A 16,889-nucleotide genomic window follows, 5' to 3' on the forward strand; every position below is an offset into this window, starting at 1 on the left:
CTCTGCATAGGAAAAATAAACAGAGACCTTTAGGGGGAAAAAAAAGGAAGGAAAATAAGGAGGGAGGAGGCATCGCCTTTGCATTCTTCTCATGTTCAATCCCCATGGACTTCAATAGACATTTGGTACCAGTTTGCCAATGGTTTGCTTTTATGGTTGGCTGATAGATTATTACATTCATCTGATGCCTGGCAACTATCAATTAACATTCTGAGGCTGGATTTGATTGATAGGCCTTAATTTCTCTGCTGCTTTCTTCTAGACAATACACCTTCAGAGATCTCAATCCCCTCCCAGATCGAATGAACAATATTCTTACTTCAGCTTTTGTGAAAGCACGCGCAGGGATGGATACTTTGGCAACCCATTTGTATTCATTCAGATTGTCACAACTGAATTCTGCTTATGAGACAGCCCGAGGTACGTGATTGATGCTCCCATCCTTTAAAACATGATGAACTTTGTGAAATAAATCAATTGTAGCTACTACGGCAGAGAAAACAAGGAAGGGTATTCTTAAAATGGGTTGTGTACTGTCATTTTATTATTTAATGTTTTGCTACTGGAAAAGCAATTTTGAAAAGTCCCTGTGATGAGCGCTACCTGGTAATAGCTCCTCTATTTGCCAAACAAACTTCAAATAACATCCCCAGAATCGACTACAGAGTCAGTAAGTAAAAGAAGAGCAGATGCAAGAGGACATATATCATGCAAATACAAATTGGGGCCTAAATCACACAGACACTCCACTACTTTATGGAATACATCTTTGTAATGAACTTATTTATGAAACGTAGATGGGGCCAGGAGCAGTCCGCTGGCACTGCTGCCTGATGCTGCCCAGGACAGCTCCTCCGCTCACTGGTTTAGGTTAAAGCTTTTTATAATTGGATTTTTTTTTTTTTTTTTTTAAATCCAGCCCCAGCAAGTCAGCTGACTTTGTAGGTGAAGATACAGAAAATCACCTGCTTTTTCTTTTATCAAAACATTTGGGCGATCTGGTTGCTTGGCCACTCAGGGTAGGCTTTGCTCTCCCTTGGCACCCTGACACATTGCTCCTCGCTAGAGCTGCCTTTCCAGGATGTGTGACCAAGACAGCAAGTTAATTGTGTATGGGAAACTTTCATCCTGGCATCACCATCTTCTGAGTGCTCAACTCGGCACCACTCGTGTGCTGCTGGGGAGGACTTGTCTGCAGGTGAGGGAAGATCAACTTGAAACCAGTGTCCCTGCTGGAAGAACCGTCGTGGAAGAGGGAACATAAATCATGCTTTTTATGCAGCTATAACAGCTCAAGTGCATCTCAGGACGCTGAAGGAAGAACACTTTTCCAATAAATCCAAGGGTAAGCAAGGGCTGGAGGTTGCTGAGTCAGCTATTTGGAGCACAAACACCGACTGCTCCTTACTGCTGGTAAACTGCGTCCGGTCGGTCACGAGCGAGCGTCACACACTGCAGCCCTGCTCAGTGCAATGTCACAGGAATCTCTCTACAGATCCTGGTAGCCCCCAGAAAGGACTGCCTGGGGAAACCACTGTGTGTGCCGACCTGCACTACTCACACTTTTTGCGTCTGCAGCCGCCCGCTGCACTGCAGTTAAGCAGGGGGGGCGCCCTGTCGGTGGCAGAAGGAACATTTGGTGCCTGGGCGATAGGTAAACACGCATCGCTTCAGCCCCAGCAAGACAAACAGACAGCTACACAGTGCCAGGGAATAGGGAGAAATTCCATCTCATGTTTTGCTTTATGCACTTTTACAAAAAATGCTGCTGGATTTCCTCCGAGGAGCTCCCACGAGTCAAGGCATGGCGGTGTGAGGACAACGGGCTGGTTATAACCACGCCGGGCATCACGCAGCCCTCGAACAGCATGCTCTGCTCCGCTATCTGTGGCCCTCAGTAGACACCAGGCTGTGGCCGGAGATGGTGCTGAGATGCTCCGTGCACCCAGACTCGAACGATGCCAACGGGCATCTCCAGCAAATCCCCGTACCACGCTACTGACAGGCGAGGGACTCAATGAAATTTGCTTTCAAATCAAAATAAATGGAAAAGAACTATCATGGCATTTTGTATACACGAAGCCAGGACATACTGCCTAATTCCTTAATTTTTGCCAAATTCCACTAACACGCTGCTGCTTACAACACAAGCCACAGACAATCCTCAAAGGAGCAAGTTCCTGCAGGCGGTACCTGTCTGTCCGCACCCCCCAAGGCAGCTCAGCACCCTGCGGTGGCAGCATGCCGGGGCCAAAGTGTTGTATGGATGCAGCGTTTAGACAACTTCTGAGGGCTGTAGGAGGCACAGCACTCAATGTTGTTAACCTGAGCAAGAGTCCCCAGCCACACCGATGAGATGAGATGCAGAGCAGATGGATGGGGAATGCTCCACAGCAAGACGAATCGAGCCTGGTTCCCATCTTGGTTTCCTTTGGGACTGCCCAGCAGCAGTTTGGGGCTGTGCAGTTCTGTTCTGGCTAATGCTACCTGTAATGTTTGTGTTTTATTATTCTTACACTTTATATCTCTAGATGTTGAGCTTTACAGGAGTAATGATTTAGCAAAATGGACCCTGGCCACTGGCAGAGCCCCTTCCCACGGGGCTCATCTGCCCCCAGAGCAAAACCAGCCACACACCCACCGGCAGTAGCACTGGGACGTTATACAGAAACGCTGCGTGCCAGGAAATCTGAAGCTCTGCCACACTGCTCCTCACAGCTTCAAGCACTCCACCTGCCAGGGACTGTTCCCTGCCTCCCCTGCTGCAAGCCAGCACGGCACAGGAGGCCGAGATGCTCTCTGAGCAGCACATAAATCCTCCGTCCTTGTTTAAGCATTCATAGGACGCTGTCCTTTCTAAAGCACATTTCAAGTCAATGCCTATGAGGCCATCCAAAATACCAGGAACTCTGGTTTTAAGTTATCACTGAGGCTTGCAAAACCATCCACAGAAAATCCCTGGATCAGCATCAAATCTGTAACCAGCCTTTTATCCTGCTAATTAATCTGCAAGCTCTGACATCTGCAATTTTATATTTTATTTATAGTTAAGGTTCCCAGGACTGTAGCAGAAACCAAAAGGCTTTGCCATGGAATTGATTACTGCTGTTTTGAAGACTGGTCAGGTAGTGGAGTCTTGATTAAACAACAGCTCTCCTGTCTTTTCCCATCTCCCTCTTGTTGTCTAGCTAATGTTTAAACACTGTTAGTCAGCAAATGAAGGAAAAAGAAAAAGATATTTCCCTGAATTTCATTATCAAATAATTTACTTTTCTGCTATGAAATGATCATGTCAGCTTCTCCTTTGTACCACAAGAGAATAAGGATAGTGGAAAAAAAGAGTTTCAAAGGTTTTCTAAAACACAAAATATTATGTTGAAAACACACATGGAGTTTCAAACTCACAAAGCTCTCTACCAAGAGGTTTTCACACCTAAGATATCATTAAGTGGCAAGTTCTACAGGTGCATCAAGGGGTATGTAAAATTGAAATGAAATTAGTTGTAGCTATTTTCCTTTACCTTGTGCATGCAGACAGAAGTTATGATCTTATGGAATTTGTATTTAGCTGGCTCGAACGTTCCCTCTATTCTTCAGCTACAGCTCTCACACTGGAGGCTTTTCTGACCACCCGGCACAAAACCAGCAGCAGTGATTTAGCATCGCTGTCACACTTGAAGGAAACGGTTTGCCAGCGTGGTCTCCACATCTCGGCGGTGTGCCTGTATCACCATTCATCATGACACATGGAGGAAAGAGCATGTGTTATGCCTTGGGGTCATTTTGATTGCAAATGCATTTTCTTCTAATTTGTTTCAGTCTATTTTCTGTTACATGCCACATCTCGGAATACCATTGGGTTCAATTATTGCCTGAAAAAACACCAGGGCTGGAGGGAGCGAGAGTGGGTAGTGGAGCCAGTGCTGGAAAACACTGGAAAACATTCGGTTTGAACTCCCTAAACCAAAGGGTGGTTCTTTGCAAGGAGGAACGTCAGAAATCACGAGCTCTTCAGCAGCCGTGGGGAATGGCAAAGTGAAGGAGGCAAGGGAGGGAAGAAGGGCATGCTGAAGATGATGGCCCAGCAAAAACTGGGGTCAACGTCAAAAAACTCAGCCCAGCCTAAAGGGTTACTGCAGGGGACCGACTCCTGTGTAGCGCTGTGTGAGCCACCTGACAGGGAAACTTGCCAAGTCTTCCCAGCTGCGTTTCTGCAGCAACAAATACAGAGGTTGGCTTCTAATTTCCTCCAGGAAGATTTTTGAAAACTTTGAGGGGAACAAAAACACATTCCATACCTGGATGGAAAATTGTTCCTTGCCAAGCCTCTTGGTGGAAGCTCTCCCGTGTCTCTGTGAGCAGGCCTGGCCGCTCGGGCGGTCTAGTTGTGCAAGCTCTCCTTGCAAGATGGAAGTGTCGAGGGGAAGAAAGGAGAGAAAACGGAGCGCAGAGACCGACGGGGAGGGCACGGGCCTGGAGAAGGGCGGCGCAGGGAGAGGGCTGGTACAGGCTGCCCATGCTGTTACCGCCACCACATCCTAACAGAGCTAAAGCTGATTTATCAGAGCGGCTTGAAAACTAAACATTGTTTACAAGATAGATAAAAAATTCCAGTATTTTCAGTACAGGAATCAACAAACAATTCCCCTGTTCTGCCTGTCCTCTGCCTCCCCAGTCACGCGCTCTCCCCTGTTCTGCACGCAGTGCCTTTGCTGGGGTCTTGCACGCCTGCCTGGTGCTCGGGTCCTTAACTCCTGCGGCGACTCAGCTGGCACCAACTGAGATGTCAGGCCCTGGACTATGCCGGTGCTCTACAGAAGATATCTGATGCATTCAGCAAAGCCTCCAGTCCCCAGGAGGTACTGCAGTCCTAAGGAAAATATGTCCTGGTCTTGGGGACTCGGTGCTCCCACCCCTCACTGGCTGCACAGCTGATGAATTTCAAAGCAGAAAACCAGCCCATTTTGTATGGAGAGAGGATGCTGGAATATCATCTCACAATGATGCTGGACAAAAAAAAAAAAAAAAAAAAAAAGCCATTAGCATTAAATTATCTGCTCCCAGATAATTTCCCAGATGAATCACCATAAAAGGCTCTGAAATGGTCTCTTGCTCTTTTTCTTTGCATAACATTTGCCTGTTGTCAAGACTTGAGGAGCTGTAATTCGTCAGGCTTTTATCTGCATCGGGGCATTGTTTTCAGCAGAGTCCCTGATTACGGGAGAAGTGGCGAGGCCGAGTTTCGCAGGCTGGAGCAGCAACCTGTAAGCGGCAGAGCGCAGGTCATGGGCCTGCTGCGAGAGGAGGGGGCTCTCAGAAGCCAAGCGTAGCCAGGTGCTAGTGATGCCCCCCCACACTACATCCGGGCAGCACTCGAGGCTTGCTTTCAAGATCTGTGCCATGCATTAGCTTTCGGATTCTCACATCTAATGGGATGTCAGGCAGGGAGCAGTGACACAGTTACAGCGGGTAAAAGACAATTTATCAGACTATTTTTTCCCCCAGTGCCCAAATTGTGCAGCATGGTTTCCATGCAGGCATTGCAGACGGATCAGACCCCTAAAACCACAGAGGAACGGCTTCAAGCTCAGATAGCAGAACCTGGGCCCAACTCTGAGCTGGTTCCTTGCAGGAAGCATTAAAAGCAGATTTTCCGCATGGCTCCCGAGAGCTCCAGCCCCTCGCAGGACGGGCACTGCATCATGTTGGGAAGCCTGGAGCAGAAATCCGGGTTTGTGACCACCGTTCACAGCCTCATACACCTGCGGGACACCAAATGCTGCATGGTGACTTGCTGCATGGTGCTGAGTTTTGCCACTTTATCCCAGTGCATTGGCAGTGCCACCTGGCAGCTGTTCGCGCATCCCCGTTTCTGTGCCGTTATAAATGGATCAGAGACCTGTCAGGCTGCCAAGTGAACCATCATTATTCAAGATATCATTTAGCACATACTCCACATGGCAGTCAATTGCTTGCGTTATAATCACCTCGTAAAACTGTGACTCCATAGATATAATATCCCTGCGAGACAGTCTTTACCTGTTACATTAAACTTACAGATATTTAAAATGTCAGATAATCTTTCATCTGAATTGTGCTGCTGTCTAATGCAGTCAATCAGCCAGCTCTGGAAGCAGGTTTTCTGTTTTCAAGGAAGAGGCAGGAGGAAGACGCTTCTCTGCATTTGCTCACAAATATCTCATTTGTCTTCAGATAAGAGAAACTAATCTTGTTGTGTGTAGCCGTGAGTCCTTTGGATATTACACCGCTACCCCTGAAAGATCTTCTTTCGAAGACAAAAGAGCCTGCCAAGGTGCAAAGTCTTCTCTTTTATGTTATCTTCACTTTCAGTATTGTTTGACAACCTTCATTTTAAAGTAAAATTATTCTAAAAAAGGATAATAAATGTCTGTGCTTTTTTTTTTTTTTTTCCAAGTGTTTTTCACTGGAAGTGTTTAGGCTATCAGAGCTAGCATGGTTAGGGAGCAGAAGAGCCTGGTTTTTCATCTACACCAGCTTCCAGCGAAGACAAAGCCACTTCCCCTTGCTCCTCTTTTCTCCAAGGAAAGACGACAGGGATGAGAAACGCACATCACTGCTTCTCCAGAGCCTGGCTTCGTCTCCAGCCAGGACTGCTGATCCCTCCAGCCTCCTCTGGTAAAAAGGCACCCACGTTTCTGCAGAAGCGCCAGCACTGCCCAGGTCTCTCTGCTCACAGGCAGCTCAGCAGGCAGCGCCGTCACACCCACACCGTCACCCTGCCAGCTGCTGGAGGAGCAGGGCTGGCCTGCAGGGCCATGGGTTGGTAGAGAACATCTCCTCCTATGCCACAGGCATCTGCCATGCTGTATTCCTCATCTGGCTGCACAGCTCAGGCTGTGGCTCAGGTAAGGCCACAGGCCGTGCTGCCAGCACGCACCGGCACGGGCACCAATACTCTTTGAGCCGCTGGGAAAAGGGTTGCCCCAGTGCCATCGCCCCGCTGCCCGTGCATTGGCCCTGCCTCCCGGTACTCACGCTGGTTCACTTACTGTCACCATTGTCAGTTTAGCTGCTATCACCAAACCTACCCAGAAGCTGCAGACTTTGCTTGCCTGCTCTCACAGCTTTTACCACACCTACACACTCACTTCCCAGTAACCAGGACCAAAGTGACAGCAGTAAATCTAAGCCTGATGAGGGCCAGTACTACAATGCAGAGCAAGTCCCAGTGCTCCTTTGCTGTGTTCAAGCAGAGGAGATATGCAAGGAGCAAGACACTGCAGTACTGATAGCGAGGAGTTCTGCCCCGAGCCTCTGGTGGCCGGGTAAGGTGCAGCACAACACAAACCCCAGCACCCTGCTACCAGAGCCACAGCAGAAGCCCCTGGGTGCTTGGAGCACAGCATGGTGCTGGTCTGGGGCTGGTGCCATGGCCAAGGAGGCTCCCGCAGGCAGCAGAGCTTTTGCTCACAGCACCCGGCTCCCTGCATGCTCGGCAGGCCGTTCATTCCTCTTCCAAAGCAACAGCACCAGGAGCAATCTCAGCCTCTGCTGTGTAACTCGGTTTACTGCTAATTGCCTTATTGCTGCCATGCTGTTGTTTACATGTCGTTGTTATTAAATTGGTTTGTGGGGAGCTGTTTTAATATGCTATCCTATACCTGAGTTTGTATTGCTCTGTGTGAGCATCAAGGCCAACCCCAGGGACACGTTGTACACTCTTGTCCAGCTTCTTTTCCCAGTTCTCAGAAATTCTTCATCAAGTTAAACATCTCAGTGAGGCATCTCCAGCTCAGCTCACAAAGATTTCTGGGCTTCCTACATCATGAAAAACATTTTACATCAGCTGCAATGTGGTTGTGGCAGTACAGAGTCATAGACTTGGACAAGAAAAAGAATTCCCTTGATGAGTCTCAGTCTGAAACACGGAAGACGCAATTTCAGAGCACTCGGGGAAAGAAATAGAATTACATACATTTTGCACATCTGTGGGAAATGGCAGTCGTGGACCATCCAACTCCTATAGCTCTGCTACAGGTTCACCAACTTCAGTGTCTCCACTGAGCACACCATGCCGCAGAAGCAGAAGCAAACAGATATGTTCTTGTTCATCCAAACATTTGAGTATTAACACTATTAAAGTCCCTCATAGATGCTTTGCTTAACTGGTCATGTTCTCCCCAAGGGACACAGGAACTGGAGCCATCTCTCCAGTCACTTTTAGGCAGCAGGGATCTCTCTGCTCCACGGCATCGTTAAGCAAGAGCGGTCAGTGATGAATTGCTTTTAATACATGTATCAGCTGTGGAGAAATCATTGTGAGCTACAGGAATGGTCACCTGCCACTATTCTTGAGGGCAAGCTCTTTCTCCAGAACATTTTCATCTCACTGCAGTCCTCAGCATAGACTGCAGCGCACTTGTCCTGGCTTTTCACATCAGATATTTCTCTTTATCATTATGCTTACTTACGGCATCCCCAAAGGAAGACTTCTACAGGTTTTGATAGCCACATACCAAGTAAGTTATTCTAAAGCCCTGTAAAGTAGATGGGGTCTTTACGATCACATTGGTTTTTGGTGCAGTGGACATAAATGAACTGCTGGGGCTCCCTGGGCACAGAGCTGGACACCAGACTGAAGGCTACCTGTGCCCAGGTGTGAGAGCTGCCTTCAGCTACTGCGCCTCTCCCTGGGGACAGGCGGGCCCCACCGATGATGGGAAGATCGAGGTGCCGAAGATCTGTCCTTGCCCGGAGAGATGAAGCCCATCAGTGGGGCTCCCAGGCCCCTTTGGGCTTTGTGCTACATTGCAGCCCATATACTTCCCCTGTTGCTTTACCCCTTCCATGCCCTCTCTTATCCCTGACAGGGAGCTCAGGCTTGCACAGTGCCCAACGATAAACCAGCAAAACGTTAAGCACAAGGGTAGATCAAGCCCTTGACACTTCCAAATGCCTGTGAATGGCAAACACATCCATAAATACCTGAGTTTATTCAGGAAGCCTCTGTAAAAACAGAGAGAGTCTGACCCTGACGGGTTACTTCTTGCAGATGGTTCCACTAGCCCAAAACACTTACAGCTCCTCCCTGTTTCATAATTAACCACTAAAACATTTAAACTCACTTTAGATCTCCAACGTTTAGCGTAAGTCTCTAAACATACATGAGATGATATGAACCTCCAACCACTTTGCTGATGAAGCAGAGGGTGCCATGCCCAAACCTCTAAGTGCGTGATGGAGATCTGAGGACATCCTCCATCTGCAGGACCCCTGTACAAGCCCCTCGCCAGCTAAGTGCCATTCCCCATACCAGTATGGCCTGGATCCTTAAATTCAAGTGCTGGAGCCCACCGATCACCTCGTCTTGGTAAAGGCAGGAGCTGACACTGCAGCTCCACTTGGCATGATGGAAGTCCCCTGAGGACCTCAGTCCCTGTATCCTACGCTGCTGGCACCACTTCAGAGACCACGAAAGCAGGTCAAGATGCTCCTTCCCTAAAATGAAATTCGACATAAATAGCTAGCTGGGTCTTTGTCAGCAGCTCCTCGCTTCCTCTTGCCCGGGGGCAAAGCCATAAATAAGGCTGGTGCTCTCAGGAAACGTGACAGTTATTATTCAATAAGTGAATTATGGGCTCATTCTTGGAAAGGAATAGCAGCAGGCAGGGAAGGGAAGGGAAGATGGTGTTTTACTTCACAGGAGCTGAAATACCTCAAAGAAATATTAAATCCATGATAGGAAACACTGGTGAGTGCTTTGGCAACTTGCTCTCATTGTGGTGTTACTGCTTTCACTTTTTAAAGGCGTTTGTGAGGTGCGGACGATGCGGTAGCAGCCTGATTACAAGCGCATTCCCCCTACAACACGCAGGGTTGGGGGGAGCCATGGGCCTGGTGCGAGGGCAGGTGCTGCCCAGGGCCGGAGCGGGGAGCCCGGTGCTGGCGGCGCAGGCCGGAGCTAGGGGCTGGGGCTTCGACCTCGACAGACAACGGCAGGAGGCAGCTCGATGAGGGAGAGGAGCTGCAGCTGTCACTGTGGCGTGCTGACACATGGGTTTCTCTCATCAGATCTGACTTTTGAGGGAAAGCATCCAGGCAGCAGAAGGCCTGGACTGAGGGGCGGCCATGCAGGCCGCGTCAGACAGGCCCACACGCCGACACGGGCGTTGTCTGTGGCGCCTGGTGTCCTCTCACCAGCACAAACTGACTCACCTGGGATCCACAGGCTCTGGTGTGCAGAGGTCCATTCAGCGTGAAAAATCCCTTCTGAGCTTATATCTCCCAGCAAAGCCTCGTCCTCCCCAGGTGCTGAGCCAGGTGGCGATCCCAGCAGCAGCCCAGGACCACTGGAGCCCCCCTGCACGGTGTGGGGCCAGGGGGCACGGACACCCTCATCCTACATGCCCCAGCTCCCAGCCATGACAGGATTTGTGTTAGCAGCTAACAATTCAACGGCAGGAGCTAAAAGCACATGATGTTTAAAATACCCCTTTGCAGAGATGATACGCTACGGCTTTGTTGGTCCCTCATTCCCAGCCAACGCGGGGCTGAGCTCCCGAGGAAGGTGCTATCCCATATGCTCCCATCTCATGTCCAATTAAAACCCAAGTTCATGGCTTCCAAAGCATCTCTGTAATAAGTCAAGCTGTTTGGAGAGAAATGGGCCGTGCTAAAACTCTTATTATGTGTAGAAAGAAATCAGCCAGCATAAGTGAAACAGATAGCAAATTTCCTTATGCACAGAAAATGATCATTGCTTTAGATCAGGGAATAGGAACAGATCCCAAACTGAAGATATTATTAGTTGTGAAGTGATCATTACAGAGAGACGGTCTAATAAGGCACCGCAGACAATAATGACGAGGCACAAGCTCTTGAACTAAACAGACTAATTTACACAAAACAGCTTGACAGAGAAATTAGGAAATTAGAGGTGTAGGTAAGCTATGAGGAGCACTGTCCTATTGCTGCATGCTAATTAGCATCTTGGGATTGCACTGAATCAAACGATATCAAACAACACGTATTTTTCCCCCATCAAATATGTCCTTTTTCAAAACCAGAGGCTTTCCAATAATTAGCTCGGATATGTTTCTCTTTTTACCCAGTTTTCCCCCCTCCTGATTCATTTTGCAGTATTCATTTAGGTCTTCCCTTTTTGTACTTTATTTTTTTATCTTCTGTAATTGGTTTTTGAAACAGCTGAGCCTGATGCGTGATTTGCAGCCCTCTCCATGCAAGCACAAAGACTCATGTAGGAATGTGCACTGACACATCGAAAAAAGGGGAAAAAAAAGGAGGAGAAATCAGAACAAGAACTTCCCAAAAGGCAGGCAGGCAGGAAGCATCACTCTTAACCTCCTGTTCCGTAGGGGTTTTTCTCTGGCTCTATAGGGACACACGGCATGGAAGGCTGGGGACCTGTGACCTGCCTGAGCACCGTGCCGTACCCAACGTGTGGACCAGCCTTCAGGAGGACACAGCCTCCTGCATCCTTTGTGCCCCTCTGCAAAGAAGCTCGGGCAGGTCAGTGATGGGATGTGGCTGCCTGAAGACAGGGCCGGGTAGCCATGTCCTGACACAGGTGTGTGCCTAGGGCAGGGCTCTTTCCTCCCCTTCCCTTCCAGGGGTCATTTTCCTGCCTCTACCAAGTACATTTTCAGCCTTGACTAAATCTCCCTATTTTCAGTGAAATGCAGGTGGCATCCTTTTACCTTAGAAACCTCTCCAATTGCTCTGTGCTTTTCAGATGGCAAAGTAACTACAAAAAATAGCAATGCCTGAGTCACTTGGCAGCATTTTGAAGTGCCGGGAGCCTTTCAGAGCATTATGGGGCACATTTTCCTTGAGCTGTGTCTTTTCCATCCCTGCCAACACTCCAGTGCCTCCTCAAATGGTGACTTTGGCATGGAGCTGGGCACAGGAGTAACTTGTGCCCCCGTCTTCTCACCCTGCCTGCGGGAATCCCTCTTGCTCCCCTAGATGCAGAAACCTGTCCCCGCAGAGCCGGGAGAGAGCCATGGCTGTTGCCATTCACAGCGCCTTGCGCTGCCTCTGGATCTATATTTCAATTCCTGTGAATAATGCTGAAGAGCTTTTAGTGGAAACAGAGAGAATTATTGATGTTAACAGTAAAATTATTTTATCTACGCAAGCCAGAGACAGCATATAGTCTATCAGGTGCATTTAGGCTGCCACAGAGATTAAAACATTTTCGTTAGAAATGGCATCTAGAGCATTACAAAGTTGGAAACAACATCCTAAATTGATCTGTCATGATAAGAAAAATGCTTTCTTCTTCCTGTTTGCCTCCTTAAACTCTATTAACGTAGTGGGAGCAGAGCTTCTGCGGCAGGCACGGAGTCAATAGCCGCGCTCTGCATGCACCCCGTGCTCCCAGGGCAGAGGGCACCTCTGGACCCGACAAGCTTTTCCTTCCCCAAAAGAGGCGAGCACACCGTGCTGTAGTCACAGCCCAAGATAAATTCCAATAATAAAAAAGTCACAACATCGGAAGAGAACTGCCGCCTTGCTCGCAAGGGAGATAAACTGGACGTGAGCAGCAGGGGTGTAAATCAACGCGATGGGTTTGACAGATAGATTACAGGCAGCATATCCTGAGTTGCAATGAAGAAGCAAACGTACAGCAACCAGGATAAAATAAGCAAAACAACTTGGGAATTGATTTTTTTTTTTTTTTTACAGGCTGAAATGATTTAACTTCATTCTCCTGAGAGGCTGTGGATTGCTTTCACTCCAGCCTTCCCCGCTCTGCCAGCCATCCCTTCCCAAGCCTGCTTTCCCTTGTAACGATGCTGCTAATCTGCTGCAACAGATTTAGTGCTGCGGTGAGTAAATCCTCCAAAGGTACTGCTTCCAGCAAAAGAAAATATTAGTAACTTGACTCATTGGTAGAGTTTAAATATCCGATGAGTTTGGCTTTGAGCCTGATCCTGCTGATTTTCCACCCATCCTACAGTGCAACTCCCCAGCCACACTGGCTCCGTGCTCAGGGACAGCGCTCAAAGCCCCAGGGCCCTGCTGCTCTTGTCCTCCTGTGGCTGCCTGGGCCCTGGCCCTGCTGTGTGCCCTCTGACAGCAGTGGCAGGCTCTGGCCAGCAAGAAACCTGCAGACAAGGATGGTGCCGTCCTTCAAGCAGCTAAACACGGGGCGTCCTGAGCTACGGCTCAGTGCACAGCAGTAGGGGCAGTCCCAGCTAATACCAACGTGCTATGAAATGCTTTGCGCCATCTTGGCAAAAGATTTAGGTCAAAATGATGGTAAAATATATAATAGTAAAAATGAATTTCTCAGAAATTATTCTTCTGAGAGCTGCATTTTCTCTTAAGAACATAGCTTAAATGGGAAATGCTCAGCCAGCTCTCCCAAATATGCCTTTGTTTGGTAGTATCTTGGTGCTGCCGTTTGGATAGCTGAAAGGGGACCATCTTTACAGCAAAGTGCAAATCATTTCTTCTGTTTCTTAAATTCCTTTGTTATATTTTAACTCACTTCCAACAACTCCCTTTCAGACACTGACTGCAGTGAGCTACCCATGCAGAAGGCCGATTATTCCACAGCCAAACGGAGGAACAGCAACGATGAGCGCAAAGCAGCCAAGCACAGAGCGTGCAACCTCCCATGGCAAATGGCAGCTCACTCATCAAGCCACATAGCAGTTTGCAAGTATGCCGGTTCACCTGTGATGAACATTATTTCAGGCCTGGGAAGGAGTTGAATCCTTCTCAGGGAGCCGATGAGCCCTCAACAGATCCTCACTCGGGCTTGGGCACAGCAGCAGCAGGGCTGTGCGACACGCCCATGGCTGAGGTGATGGTGAAATGCTTCTCCAGAGCCCTCAGCTAAAAGCTTTAAGGTAAGTGTAGGCTGTAAAAGGAGCAATTATCTTAACTATATTTATAAGGGAGAGAAATTTATCGTAATGAGAAGTACTAGAGTAGAAATCAAAGAGCATGCAGGCTTAGCAGAATATACCCAAACCTAAAGGGACATATGCAATAAGAACTGATGCGTTTGGGTGATTTTGGGCTTTCAAAGAGGTTAAGATATCCGTGCCATCTAACACAATGGAAACACAACCTCAACCCACTTTAGGAGCAATCCTTTGGCAGGCAGCTAACTGCTGCCCAGCGCCAAACTGGCCAAGGAGCCACCACAAGGAGCCACCCCGTGTCCTGGACCTGCAGCCCGAGGGCACGAAGCATGGCTGAGTGCTCTGCTGGAACAGGGCTTCACCACCCACACCCATCAGCAGTACCAGTGTGGCAACCACAGTCATGCATTTCCTTTATTAATGTAATTCATAGGCAACAACAGTAATAATAAAAAGGTCTCTGCTCCCTCCTCAAGAAGAGTTTATACAATGAGAGTGAAGAAAATGAAAATCCCATACTGCAGCACCACACAAGTTTTCCGCCCACCCTATGCAGCCCAGCAGGAACTCGGGAGCCTTCCTAAGGACTAGAACAGGATTTTATGGTTCAGCTTCTGGGGTCGTGCTTCGCAGCATCTGTAACAGCTGCAGGCATGGCAGCTGTTCCCCTGGACTCGTAGCTAACGCTGTGGGGCACAGCCCCAGCCTGACACCACACGCAGCCCAGCAAAGCCCTAACACAGGCATCTGCAACGAGCTCCACTCTCTCTGGACTCTTCCCATGGAAAGCTCACGTGTCTCCACAGGGCCAGTCATCTGGGTATGAGGCCTCCAAAATAAGCCCACTGAGCTTGCCTCTGAAAATGCCTATTTTCTTCTGCGTTTTCGGAAGGAGCTTAGGGAGGTGAGCTTAACCAGGACATCTAACATTTATAAACACTTTGCTGGTGTCTGTGAGTCATCCAGGCTCTTTCTCCTCCAAGGAGAAGGAAAGCATGTGATTCATCCCGCACTGAAATAGGTGCCCAAAGGAGGTGGGCCGGAGACGTGCTCGGAGCTGCCTCTCTCTTCCAGGCAGAACCGAGCCTGGCTGATGGGCCCAGTCACAGCACGGAACTTTTACGCTGCTAATTTATGCAAGATTAATTATGCACGATGAATTAATACAGCTAACTCTAGCCTTTGCAAATTATTATCGAACAGAACAAGGAACCAGGAATATAATCAACTAACAAAGAACATGGCAATTAAAAACTCACCTATGTTTCAGAGCGGAACTGGAAGGAGTTGAGCAGAGGACTTCGCTTGGCACCTGCGGGCAACGGGTGCCAGCCAAAGGGAGACAGGCACAGGTCTTGGGTTTCACAGCATCGCCTTTGAAGCACCTGGCGTTTTGACTGGTTTTGAATCAGGTGGAAGAGATCAAACCTCAAGCTTCACTAGAGAAATATGAAAAAGATGCTATTCCCTGAGGAGGGGCGGGTTCAGAACCACAGGTAATTCAGACATGGCCCAGAGGTGCAAATGCTGCACGTCTCTTTGAACTTCTGCAATCCTGCAGGGAGTGGCAGCTAAACGCTTTCTTGCTCCCTGTTTTACTTCTGTAAAGTGGAACACAGATGATTAACTCCCGGGTCTGCATTACCAGCTCTGCTCCTGAGCTGCGTCCCCGTGAGCTACCGCTCACGGCTCAACAGGGACCCGGGCCCTCCACAGGACCTGGGGTCCCCAGGGTACAAACGTGGGGGTGAATCAGGCCCAGCCAGCTCCGCACCCACTTGCTCTGCCCACAGGCCTGCTCTGCATCTTGTAAACATCTCCAGCTGAATTTTAAGAGGTCTCAAGTTCATCCCAATACAAAATTAATTCAAAGGCTAAAACCTCATTACTCTCTTTCCATGCAAGCATTCCTGCCCTTCTAAACGCGGTGCCCTGCCCCTGCCCCTCACAGCACCGGGTATCGCCAGATTAAAAGAACACGCAGTTGTTGCTAGTGGTAATAAGAGTAACAAGATGATGATTAAAAAGTATACAGCGCTCAGTAATCCTTTGAATTGCCTTTAGGACAGTGATTTGCATTTCTGTTTAGCATAGATGGCACCAGAGTGAATAGTTATATTTTAATAGTGCTTATGCAAAACAGAACGAGGGAGAAGAATGGTGTGCAGCTCACCCACCTGCTCTGCCACCGAGAGCAGGGTGAATACTGATCACATCCAACAGCAACTGCCGTAGTGTTAAAAATGACTGCTCAGGTGAATAAATAAGAAATAATTAAAACAGAGAGACTCAAGCTTTTCCTTTCCAGATTTGGGCTCAAACATTCAGATGTCTCCCAGCTTTCTCCCACTCCTTCCCACTTGCCTCCATGCCAATACCTTACATCTCAGGGCAGTTTTATTCAGTATGTCTTAGCTTAATATTGAATTAATTCTGTCATATATATAGGGACAGATTTGTGAATGGAAGGAGAGATCCCCTTTACCTTCTGTGATCAATCTGAGAAGCTCTAGAATATAAAGCATCATTTTTGCAGGTGAATGAATATAGATCCTAATTATTTCCTAATTACCTTTATTTCTTTGCAATGTATCTGAGAGACTACATAAGCAGAGAGTTCAGTGCAGTCTGCTTGTGCTGCAAACACGAACGGGGCATTTGACACTCGTCGGTCACTGGCGCATCAATGCCACTAACTTGCCCTCACGTGCCAATGGCATGCCCAGATTTCCTTACAGAAAATTTCTGAACAAGAACAGCCACTATCTGGCCCTGGAATACACAAATACATACGTACTCTGTACAGGTATTTCTGACTCGGGGTGCGGAGAGTTCCCAGTTACTGCTCATGTGCATTTCTGGATGGACAGACTGAAAGTAAGGAACTTTCTTTTAAGGTGCTTCTGGTCTTTGTAGGTCCCTTTCAGGGACGGCTGCCTGTACCCTCAGCATACATCCAAAACAGCCCGGCAGCACTGGTGCCAGCACGGTACTGTGGCTCAATGTGTA

At 48.4% G+C, this 16,889-nt stretch overlaps 1 protein-coding gene and 1 long non-coding RNA gene across 5 annotated transcripts in view; one reads left to right on the forward strand and one right to left on the reverse strand.

Annotated features, from left to right (window-relative positions):
- Positions 1-16,889, reverse strand: part of KCNIP1 (potassium voltage-gated channel interacting protein 1) — a 241,922-nt gene that overhangs the window by 174,464 nt on the left and 50,569 nt on the right. The gene's annotated exons all lie outside the window — the stretch shown is intronic.
- The window catches only part of LOC308177463, a 67,297-nt gene that overhangs the window by 17,811 nt on the left and 32,597 nt on the right, over positions 1-16,889 (forward strand). For all 3 annotated transcript variants that reach the window (XR_013939131.1, XR_013939132.1, XR_013939133.1), the window contains one exon: positions 1-16,889. This exon is cut by the window's left edge; it is cut by the window's right edge. This is a non-coding gene — a long non-coding RNA (uncharacterized lncRNA).

This window comes from Anser brachyrhynchus (assembly GCF_964034855.1).
Source record: "Anser brachyrhynchus genome assembly, chromosome: 14".
In the NCBI taxonomy this organism is placed as follows: Eukaryota; Metazoa; Chordata; class Aves; order Anseriformes; family Anatidae; genus Anser; species Anser brachyrhynchus.